The 12,346-nt window shown below is 34.8% G+C and overlaps 1 pseudogene; it reads right to left on the reverse strand.

The window, feature by feature from the left end:
• Positions 1-2,308: 2,308 nt before the first annotated feature.
• LOC149229308 (two-component response regulator ORR21-like) overlaps positions 2,309-12,346 on the reverse strand; it is a 55,193-nt pseudogene continuing 45,155 nt past the window's right edge.

Consider the following 12,346-nt stretch of genomic DNA (forward strand, 5'->3'; position numbering starts at 1 on the left):
GAGGATTGAAATGTTTCTATTTTATAGGTTGAAGGCCCAGTAAATATGGTTGTGGAGCTACATTCAAGATAGAATGAAACACACAATAATTATAGATACAAAGTATACAATTTGAATATAAATTCTTCAAATATGTTAAACAAAAAACATGCTAAAAGGCGGAGCGCTGCATTATTTCTTTGCAACCTAAACATTTCAAGCCTAAAACTGACCCAACATCAAGGATTTAAACATTGAGCTTGTAGAGAACTAATCAGAGATAGAAACATTGAGGTTTTAGAGTGACTTATAAAGTAGTGCTCAACCTTTTAACAACATAAAATACACACCCAACACTTTTAAGTAGTGTAACTTACTATTAGGAGCACTTCGTGCTTGTATGAGAGTAGCACACAATTGATGAATAAATCCATCTTCATCAATAGTAAATGTTGTCTGCCACTCATTAGCAAGATTATCTGATGAAGTAGCAGAAGAGACTCCATAATTTGGTACATCACTACTTACTTATCTTAAGGTGAGAGAAATCCCAAGATTTGTTGTCATTTTCATACATGCGATGGAAATAACACAAATCAATATTCAAAATCAAATATGATATGTAAAACATTAAAAATCATACATTTGATCGTAAGTATATTTTGAGCAATATATTACTTGGCTATGACTGGTTTCAATTTTTTGAACAAGAAGATTAAGCAAAACTTGAGATAACCACTACCTTATCTGATTTTTCCATTACTCAATATGGGGTTAAGCACCCAAGTTTTGAAAGGCTTCCTTGGATTTATCCAATGACATCGAAGGGGGGAGGTCACCATCTCCTTGTTTAGGTGGTGCATTAAACTTTTCTGAGATTGGAGACATCCTAACTGTCCTTAGGGATGTGTTTCTTGGAGTGCCAGAGAAATATCATGTATTCAAAATCAAATTTGATATGTAAAAAATTAAAATCGTACATTTGAGAGTAAGTATATTTTGCAATCCACTGTCTACAGTGGATTACTCACTTTCACATCGTCCACCAATCCCTGGAAAAATTGTATTCATTGGGAGTTTTAAATCCAAATTCTTCTTTTGATCACAAAAGCCAGTGTTCTGCCCCTACAGTTGAGCAATATATGTTCCCACAACTTTCTGGTTAAGAAGAGATGCTCGGCTCAACTTTGTACTTAACAAAGGATTTGAGATTTTTCCCAAATACTTATTATGATTTTGCATGTCTTGTTTACAATCTGATTCATATCCTGTCTAAGAGGCACAAGCCAGAAAGCCAGCCAGACCTATCTAAGGTAAAGGCGAGAGTGAAAGGGTAGCAGCGAGAGTGAAAGGATGGATTTCTTCATTGGGCAGGAAGTGACTTACGAAGAATTGGAAGCTTAGGTCTTCTATTGTTAGATGGCACAACTTCACTTATGTTCCTAATGTTGCTATTCACTGCATTAATAGAGGATAGGAAGATATGTTTTGTTGGGTTAAGATTATGAGGGTTAGGCCCTACAAGGGAACTAACAGGAAGAGAAAAAAACTTTCATTCACATACAATCAACATGTGATGCATTTAAAAGGATTTCCCTTAAATTTTTCACACCTAAACATGTACTACTTAGAGGACCACCCATTGAACATGCATTTGTTGATAACCCTGATATTGTTGCACCATTACTCGAGTTGCCATTATTTACATTAGTATTAGGTAGTTGAGAAGAGATTACCATGTTAATATCACTTTCCCCCAATCTTTGACCAACAATTCTTTCAGTGGTTAAGGTGGTCAAACCCCTTCCATGCTTTTGTTTCTATTGTTACATCAATTGCAACACCAAATCATTATTTGTTAAATTCACTGAGATGTTTCCACTGCTACCTCCACCCAGGCCAACAAGAAGACTCTTTGTAGCTGTCAGCTACCGCTACATTGTTCGAAATCCTTCAAGATCGTCCACAGGAGAAATTATATCTCTAAGTCTAGTAATTTTTTGTTTTTGTTGTAATCGAGTTGATAAAAAAGGAAATGTAGTCTTGGATTGTTTACAGGTGAAATTCCTTGAGACCTTCCAATTCTTTTATTTCTCCCAAGGCTAGGAAGAGAGGCAAATTGGATAATTCCAGAGGGGTTTAGACCTGAAAAACCCAAGCCTACTAAACCATTTAATCTACACATAACCCCCACTTGCAATGATTTAAGAGCACGAACACAAAGTTTTCCAAATAAATCAAGAACTTGCAAATCACCAATTCCATCCACTTGGAAAAGAGAAGCAAACAAAGATTCTCTGCCTCCTCCAAATGCATTGCCCATGCTACCCTACTGACTAGCCACGCCACTAAGCCTTTTCAAGTACATTCTATATTTCTATAGATTATTCAAAAAAGAAAATACACACCATCAAAAAACAAGCTTTAATGTTAATCAATTCAATCAAATATGTGTGTCACGTGTGACTATTCTATTTAATCAAGCTATACACATATTTAAATTAGAGATCAAAGAGACCTGTAGAAACAACAAAATCATAAAAAAAAAAGATTGCAACATATCTAGAGATTGAAATCCAAAATCTAAGCATGAAAGATGACTTAGTTTTAGATATGTAAAAAATATGGTAGAAACTTAACTACACCTGTAGATGGCTTGCAACATTTTCTCGTGTCAATCCTTGAACATTCATAAGCTCCAATATTTACTTTGGAACGACTTTCATACCACAAAGAAATCATATCAACATCAAAATACCTTTGAAAAAATCCTATTATTCAGAGATAATCATGAAAAAATATCCTCTAAAGAAAATTGATTTCCTTGTAAATGTAATCATTGTTTACATAGAACTACATTCCAATTAAAATGAATAGAAATTTCTTCTAGAGGAAATGAGTAGCAAAGAAATTCATTCTGGTAACAAGTAACTCGTTATGTCAATGGTCATACATTGAAAAGATAAATTTTCAAAGTTAAAATTCTAAATAGGAAGGTTTCTTACTGTTTATTCCCAATGTATTAACAACATTGACAAATTGTTGATGCAACTCCACTGACCAAACAACTCTTGGTTTTTTTTATGTTGAAGGGTTTTCCATATCATGTTCATCCTCATCATCATTTTGTTCTTTTCTCTTCCTGTTAAGCTTCCAACTACAATATGTTCCATCATTGGAACTAGACCCATGTTCTCCATCCTCTGGTCCATGACTAAACTTGTCATTTGCATCTCCATGGTCTAATTTGTCATGATCCTTGCTCTTTTTCGTCTTTTTTTCTCACAACATGCTGCCAAATATTCTTTATTTCTTCAAGTCTGACAGGCTTCATCAGGTAATCACAAGCCTCATGAGTTATCCCCTTCATCACAACACTTGTTTCGACATTTGTTGACATCATTGTATCATACAAAAGACAACAATTTAGTAGAACAACACACTACGAGAATCCATAAATCAACGTACAGTTCCAGTGCCATGTTCATAGTAATCATAGCCACAGTCAAGAAAATTATATTGCAATTCATGGGTGGTGGTTCTTTGATTAATTCCTCCATCCTGGGAAGTCTTTACGACTTAAATAATATACACTCAATTTTTCTTTAATATCTACCCATTCGATTGGGGAGAGGATCACTTATGTAGGCTTCCAGTACAAGGTAAGTGACAATTAAAGTAGGAAAATATTGCTCCTTATAATAATTGAAAATTGCAAGCTATCCTCTCTAAATGCCCCTAACTTCAATACCAACCCCAATTCAGTTATAAAAGACCATGGAACATGTAGCACATAAGTTATCTTGGCAATTCCTACTTTATATGAAACATGTTTCTTTATCTAGAGCTTAAGGTTCCAAAAGTAAAAAAGATAAGTTCAGACTGTTGTACTTAGGTAGCAGTTTTCTACATTGCAAGTTAGTGTGAATCCTTTACCTTTCTTCACTACTTCTAGTCCTTGTTCTACCAAAAATAAATTGGCTTGGATCATTCCATCAATACATGCCATATTTTAGCTGCCATAAACCTTTTAAGGGAATTAATAAACAAAAGAAGTAACACAAAACTAGAAGCAATCAAACTTCTAGGTCTACCAAATGAACTGCTACACTTACTGATAATAGAAAGGTCCATTTCTAGTCCCACAAGTTCCAACAAATTGAATCCATCCATGTCAGGCATATAGACATCACTTATCACAAGGTCAAATTTGTCTTTATTCTCCCTTAACAAGTTCAGGGTTGTGATTTCTTTCCCACATGATGTAACTGCAAATACAAAAGCAAGGATAACATCATTTGATTAACAACTTAACAAGTCAAAATGATAAAATGTTTGAAAAATAAGCACCAGAAAAATTAGGAAAGCATTTAAGACTTCCTCTGCCAGTTGGGTCAAATCCAAAAAAGCATTGGTCATAGACATCTCAACTCTTGTGCCTTATAGCAACTATAAAATTGAGAAAATGGAAATTCATACTAATTGAGTTGGAAAAAAACTAGCATGGGTATTATGACTCATCTAGCACTTACAATGACATAGAATGGAGAGGCAAAAAAAATGTGATAAGCTGATTTACTAACCAAATCATTTCTGATTCAACAACAAGAGGTTAATGCACACCTATTTATAAACCCTTGACCTTGATAAGCTCTAACTTTTGAAAATGAATTTCTACCCTTGTTAAAAACTAATTTTCCCTCCATTGCAAAACTATTGGTTTCCCTTGTTAAAAATCATGTTTTCATTCATCATGCAGCTAATTTCCCTCGTTAAAATCTATACATTCTTCCATCAAAGCTATTAGTTGGAACTTTCATTTTAATAGAGCATATCAGCTCTATTGTATTCTTGTGTGTTTTGTTGTTACACCCTTGCAATTTCAGATCTAAAGACTTCATCCATGACCCTCTACTCTATATGAGAAACATTCAGGAAAATGCCTTGTTCCATCCAATACTTAGTTTCCACCACACGGACATCATAAAGAAACCAACAGATAAACATATAACTGAAGAGAATCAACAGGCTAGAGAAAGGGCTACAACAAAGGAAGAATTCGCTAACACCCACACCACTGACCTCCATTGACTTGTTCTTGTTCCAAAATTGAATATATGTAACCAATAAGCAACAATATCACAAAAAAATGGCAAATATTATAATATAGTTAATACAACTGAATAAACCCACATTGAAAAGCAAGTAGTAAAAAGGCCCAACTTACCATTTTTGAATGCAAAAATTTAATCAAAGATGGAATGAAGAAATGAAACAATCATTGTGATTCCAAGGATGTATGGATTCCCCTCCAGGAAGACCCTTTGAAACATAAACAAATAATCAGTTTTGACACTTAACAAGGTATGCCAAAAGTAAAATGAGATGCAACCTAGCTCTTGCTTATAAGAGTGGGAAAAAGAAAAATTAGGGAATTTGAAACCTTTCATTGAAATAACTCAACCACTAATACATTTATCTTATCTTATCTGTCTAATTGTGCTAGCTTAGTGTGGCCATCTAGATTGTTTAAGGTAAATGATGATGAACATGGGACAATGATTCGATCAAAATGAGGACCAAAGTCTTTCAACACCGTCCTTACTAGCAAGCATTGATCCTTCAACAATAGTCCAATATTATGTAGTATGCCAATAGGGGGGAGGATGAAGATACTGAAGATATTAAAAATGAAGTTGACTTTGCCTTCTAATAAGAGAGAACATACATGGCAAAAGAACAGAGAACATAACAGCAGAGAGAATAGTGCATAGAACAAAATAATAGGACATGATATTGTGCCAACTTGGTGTAGCTCCATATTGGTTAAGGGAAAGGATGATAACCTTGGGACAACAATTCATCTACAATACTGGCTAAGGATAATAAAAAAATTCAATACCTATATTATAGAGACACCCACATAGTAAGGTGTCGAACTTACAACAATTACTTGATGAAATATACAAAAGAAAATGTTAGTGTTGGACCTCATAGAAGATGCTTATCACATCAACCCAACCGAACCTAGGGACTTGCATCTCGAAGCCAGTTTCCAGATTAACAAAGCTTGGGTAATCCCTCATAATGTAATACAAATAAAAACATATTTTGATTCAAAATGAAAACATTAGAGCTTGAAATAATGAAATAGATTCATTCTCTAATTTCATGCACATTAATAAGAACAGTTGTATTCGTGCAAGAATATTGTGCTCTCTTCTATGCATTTGCATCTCAATGAGAATTTCTATGATGCATGCTTGCCCTCATAATGTCCTGAATGTCATTTATGGGTAACAATTGTAGCCACTGTGCTATCAATTATATAACATGTTTCAAGTGCTCAAATATGGATGGAACAAAGGAAAGTAATTGGACATTTGGATTGCCATTGTTACACACAAAACTCTTGAAACTTTTATAGATATACATTCTTCTGTAATAATTCTTAGTATTGATTACCACCAATGGGCGTACATGTAAGTGAACTGCATGGAATCACTCCAGAGCACTCCAAAAGCTTTCAATGCAAACTTATCCCCCCTTAATCTGTGCTTGTCATCATTCAATTACAATGTTGAATGTACCCTTTGTACTAAAGAATTAAGACCCACTATGGATATGGGATACCCACATCATTGGTAGAAATTCAATCCATGGAGTTGTATGTGGCATTGTAGCAATGTACTAGCACCGTAACTGTAGATATGAGTTCTTAACTAGAATGTCAGAGCAGAGCATTCAACAAAGTACCCATGTTATTGGTAGAAGTTCAATCCATGGAGTTGTATATAAAGTTGTAGCAATGCACATGCACTACAGGGATCAAATTCGAGACTAACTACAAGTGGATATGGACCCTTCACCAAAATGCCAGATTGGGGCATTCAAAATAGGTATTTCATCCAAAATGTATTGAATTTTTTAACACCTAATACCCAGTGATAATGATGCATAACTACACATAAATGTTTTTGTGAACATGTAATATTGTAACAGCCAACATGCCTCATTCTATCCAAATCCCATATATAATCCTGCAGGTGTAAGAGTTTTGGAGGTAAAGGGATCCTGCTATCAATTTTTTTGGACATGAACTGAACAAAAATGAACCTTTTTGAATGCCTCCATTAATGCAACATAAATTCTCCAGCCTGAAAATTCTAGGTCCTCCCGAACAAATTTAACGTGAATGCTTAAACACTTGGATAGTAACTTTCTAACCTCATGAGAAGCTTACGTAGAATCTTATTCCTGTGATGCTTACAACAATTACTTAGAATCTTCTTCATGTGATGCTTACACCCTCATGCTTTGCATTAAAGGAACCATTCCTTAATTAGTTGCAATTGATTCCAAAAGGTATATCAACTACAAATAGGCACCTTCATACATTCGATAGACATGGGAGTTATGTTGCTCTAGCTTACCATTCAAGAGGGGCATGTGGTTTAGTACGTCACACCAACCACGAGCTTTAGCTATTGAATGTAAGTGTGCTCTCAAATTGTGTTTCAAATCAAAGGAATCAATTTGGATGGCCAAAATCAGGGCTTGAGATAAAATGTAGGCCACCTGCCAAAGTGTATGCCTTATATTTTAAGGAGCAATGGTTCAAATTTTACTAGAGAGGAATGCTTCAAATCTACCAATTGTTAATGTGGATGAACCAAGTATTTTCTATATATTTCATAGGCATTCCTAAGAGGCAGAACTTAGAATGCGAGTTATATTTACAAAATTATGTCCTGCGTAAGCTCATAAGATGGTCTCCTCATCCTTTTATGGAGGATGGTATTTTAAAGAATTTATCTCTACTATGTAGAATTAAATTCAAAGGTTTGAAGAATTGTGGGGCTATATATCCAAGGTTGAGTTGCTTGTCTGAGCAAAGATCGTGCCCCATCATACTGAAATGCTTCACATTCTTAGACCCAATGGGTAATGGGATAGCAACAATTATTAGAGCATTTCAAAGCCTTTGTTGATACCTGAAGTGGCCATGCTATGAATTCCCAAATGAGAAAGAATGAACTTACATAAGAATTGAAGAGAATGGAACCCGACTTAATTCCAAATCACAAACCATCTATATTCAGGACTCACCTTTACACTTGAAAAGCATCTTTAAATACATTGGATAGGACTTGGATTTAGATTTCCCTTGCTATGATATCCAATTTTGAACTGGAAGAGCAATGGTCCAATAAATGCAAAAAGTGAACATGAACAATTGGAGTAAATTGAATCAATCGTGGGCTATCATAAAATAAAAAATGCACAAACCCATTTGAAATTTATGATTTCAAGGAAATTAAATAAGAATGACATGGATGACTTTATTGCACAAGGGTGTACAATTCCTTCAGTTTGGGGGTGATGTTGAACGTCATAAATGTCTTGGTTTTCTCATCTTCCACTGACATTTTCATGAGTATAAAAAACCTAACACATCCAATTTTCTATATTGCTTAACCACATTATTATAGAAATTTGGATTTAAATAAGTAATTCTTTGCAAATTAATGTATTTGACGGCCTCTATGAATATTTTGAATGAAATTTCTTAGTTCTCACCAATTATGATCTGTTGAAGGCTACCAGTGTTCATTAACATTTTGTGTAGAATTAACACCTACCACATAATTCCTTATGGAGAATGATTAAAGACGGTTGCAGAATCTCCAGAATCACTTCCTTAGGGTAGCTGCAGAATTATTCTTAATTCTACAGCACGCCAATTCTAGGGTGGAATTCCCAAACAATAGTCAGGTTGACACATGGCACCCAGATTATAGGGAAACATAGTCCCCACAATATCAAATCACTAGCTAAAAGTATAATATGTTAATTCCAACAATTGTTAGTTTGCATTTCCAAGAAGTTGTTAGGTTATTATTCATAATTTGGTTTTAGGAAGTTGCTAGGTTACACCTGGGAATTCCATTCAGGAAGTTATTAGGTTATACCTGGGAATTCATGTTATTTTATTAATGTCCATGAATGACAAAAAGGGTATGTCAATGGGATGCAAAGGTACAATCAATGGTGACAGACTGTAGGAGTGCCAGAGCAACTCCTATAAGCTAATCTCTAAGAGGTCAAACATAAAATAACATAAACTAAACTACTGAACATGGCCCTAAAAATAACAAGATAAAATGCTACGCATCACCAAAAGTAGGAGAGGAATGAGAGGGGGAAGGGGGAAACCCTCCACCCATAACAGAGATATAGGCAGACATCAAGGAGGAAGAGAATGGAAATGTCCCTACAGGATCATTGATAGTGGAAAATGAGCCAATACACTATCTAAGAATGTCCTCAAGAGGGAGTTTAGGTCTGAGAGGTTCAAACAATAAAACCCTGCAAGGAAATATAGAATGATTTGCCGATAATCTCCTAACATTCTATGTATATTTATATATTGAATTGTTAAAAACTAAATTATAGTGAAAATGTGGTGGTCATGATAGTCATTGAGAAGAAACCCATATATATATATATATATATATATATATATATATATATATATATATATATATATATATATATATATATATATTTTTCTATTTATGACAAGGATATTGAGTATGTTAATATGTGTTGTGGTTAATCATTTTAATAGCAACTTTTATGTTGGTTTAGTAGTGATTGTATAAAAGTGTTATAATTTTAGTATTATAGATGGATTCATGGACCCCTTTAAGGGGGTCGTTGAATCTATCTACCTAAATTTTAACATTGTAGACGAGGGTCTCTAAATTTTAACATTGCAGATGGACTTAGAGACCCCTTTGTCTCTAAATTTAACACTGCATATGGATTCAAAGAAGGGGGTCTTTGAATCCATCTGCAGTGTTAAAATTTAGAGACAAAAGGGTATTCATAATTTTAACATTGTATATGGATTCAGAGATGCCTTTGTCTCTAAATTTTAACACTGCAGATGGATTCAGAGACCCCTATAGTGAAATGTAACACTTCAGTATCAAAATTGCAATTTTCCATTTCTAAAGTGACACAATTAAAAATTACTAACATAAATGACTAATTCATATCCTTGTTGTACTTTTTATTTGGTCATATTTTTATTCTTGGGCTATAATAGTCATTTACGTTAATCATTATTAATTTTGTCACTTATTATCTAGTCATATATTTTAATCCTAGACTAAATTAGTCATTTAAGTTAGTCATGTTTAGTTTAGTGACTTATTGTCTAGTCGTATATTTTATCCCTAGACTAAATTAGTCATTTAAGTTAGTCATTTTTAGTTCGGTCACTTAAAATTGCTCAAAATTAGTAGTAATTCACTTGAAATAATTGTGGTGACTAACTTTTTTAGTCACCTAGTTACTAATTTCATCATTTTTTACTAGTGTAGTGAGGAAAAAATACATGCAACTCGATACGTGCAAGAAAAACCCGTTGTAGATGCTAATACCGATGCCCTCTTACGCTTTCCTGCTCTTCATTTGCCTTCTTTCTCCAAAACTCCAAGTATGCCACACCATCCAAGAGTGCTCTAATAAAACTCTAAGTATCCAAGAGTATGAGAGAGAGAGAGAGAGAGAGAATAATGAGAGAGCTCCAAAACTAAATTGGTCAAGTCCTGCCCACTGATCCTCAGAAGACTTTTTATTAATGAGGTCTCTATTTTCTTCATTTTCCATTATTTTCCTTCATTTTCCTCCTCACATGCAACCTATGACCTTTCACCTTCCTTTTCTCCTAATTTCCATTATTTTCATAAATAAAATGCCAAATAATGCATCATGCCTTTGCAAAGCCTTTTCCATTTCCTTTGCCAATTTCCTTAGCCATTAAACCAAATCAACACCCACTAGGATGTTTTCCCCACCATTCATCTTGGAATATGTGTCCCAATGACTATGGTCTTATATATTGTTTACATGGAATTTTCACTAGGGTTGTTACAGAACCCTCCCCCTTTGGGGAACATCGTCCTTGGTGTTCAATGACACCTATAACCAACAAGACTGTTGAAAACAAAACATATTTCCCATGGATCATTATAACACAGCGCGTTGCAATATTTATAATGACAACTATTGAAACATGAAAAACATACCATTTACTGGAGCTTTATAACACAGCTCATTACGGTATTTACAATAACCACATATACACATACACATTTTCTTCAACCAACAAATAGCCATACTGTTTATGGACCTTTATAAATCCAGCTCGATACAGTGTTTATAATAATACACACATGCACATTTTCTCAACCAACAAATAAAAAGGATATGATGCCCACATACACAACAAGGGAATCCAGAGGTGCACACCTCCACCCTCGAAGTAATACCAGGATTCACCTCCTTTCCAAGAAGTCCAAAATCCACTGCAAAATCAAATCTACATCCAATGTCCAACACTATAATCCCGTGCCACCAGTCCTCTCAGTGAACAGTTACTGGCTCATTGTTCTAGGGTGCACTTCCAATGTGCATCTGATTCCATATAGAAATGCTAATGACCAAAACAAATCCATCCCCGGTCTTCCCTTCTCTGATACACAATCCCTTAGGAAATCCAGTCATCCCCTTTCATGCATTCACACACCTTCCAAGTTCCACTGGCGCCCACATCCTGGGCAGTCCATCCCTTGGCAAGGCTTCCTCACATCAGAAGATACAAAAACCAAGGCATATCCCTGCCTTAAAATCATCATACTGGTCATAGCATGCTCATGACAATCAATGGTCACGAATGGGTACCAGTGTCCCACAATGGCCCTGCAACTGAAGTGCTTTACCAACATAATTTTGCATGTTCCAATTCCTTTTGTTGTTATTGCTAATACTTGCAGTCGGTTTCAACCACCCAACCGAGAATTTCCGTGTGTCCTATACCAAGCACATAACTCCCATTAGATTCAAAATAAATTCAAATCATACCTCATTGGTATCTCGTCAATAAGGTACACTCACAATCCTGTTTACTTCTTGTCACAACAAGTCAAACTAGCATCTTTGACCAAATCATCATGTATAAATATGACACATCAGGTTAGCTTAAAACACAACCATAATAGATCAAAATCATTCTCTGATGTCTTCAAGATTATTGGTTCTTCATTCTAGTGCTATCAATTGTGGTTTTGTAAGGTAATTGCAGACTACTACACAAATGTAGTTCTTCCTGTAGCAGTGATAGAAACCCTTCTATGACAACAATATTCTTGTTGAATTGAGGCTTCTATGATCCATATCAAGTTTATGAGAGAGTTTGTTCAGTGTAAATCACATGATATTTCATTTGTCGACGCATTTCAAACCAACCAGTGTGGTTCATCGTCCAGATAATGCTTCCAAAACACTGATAATTCAT

This window comes from Pinus tabuliformis, chromosome J (assembly GCF_031772625.1).
Source record: "Pinus tabuliformis cultivar Carrire ecotype Pingquan chromosome J, CPIR1, whole genome shotgun sequence".
Taxonomy (NCBI): domain Eukaryota; kingdom Viridiplantae; phylum Streptophyta; class Pinopsida; order Pinales; family Pinaceae; genus Pinus; species Pinus tabuliformis.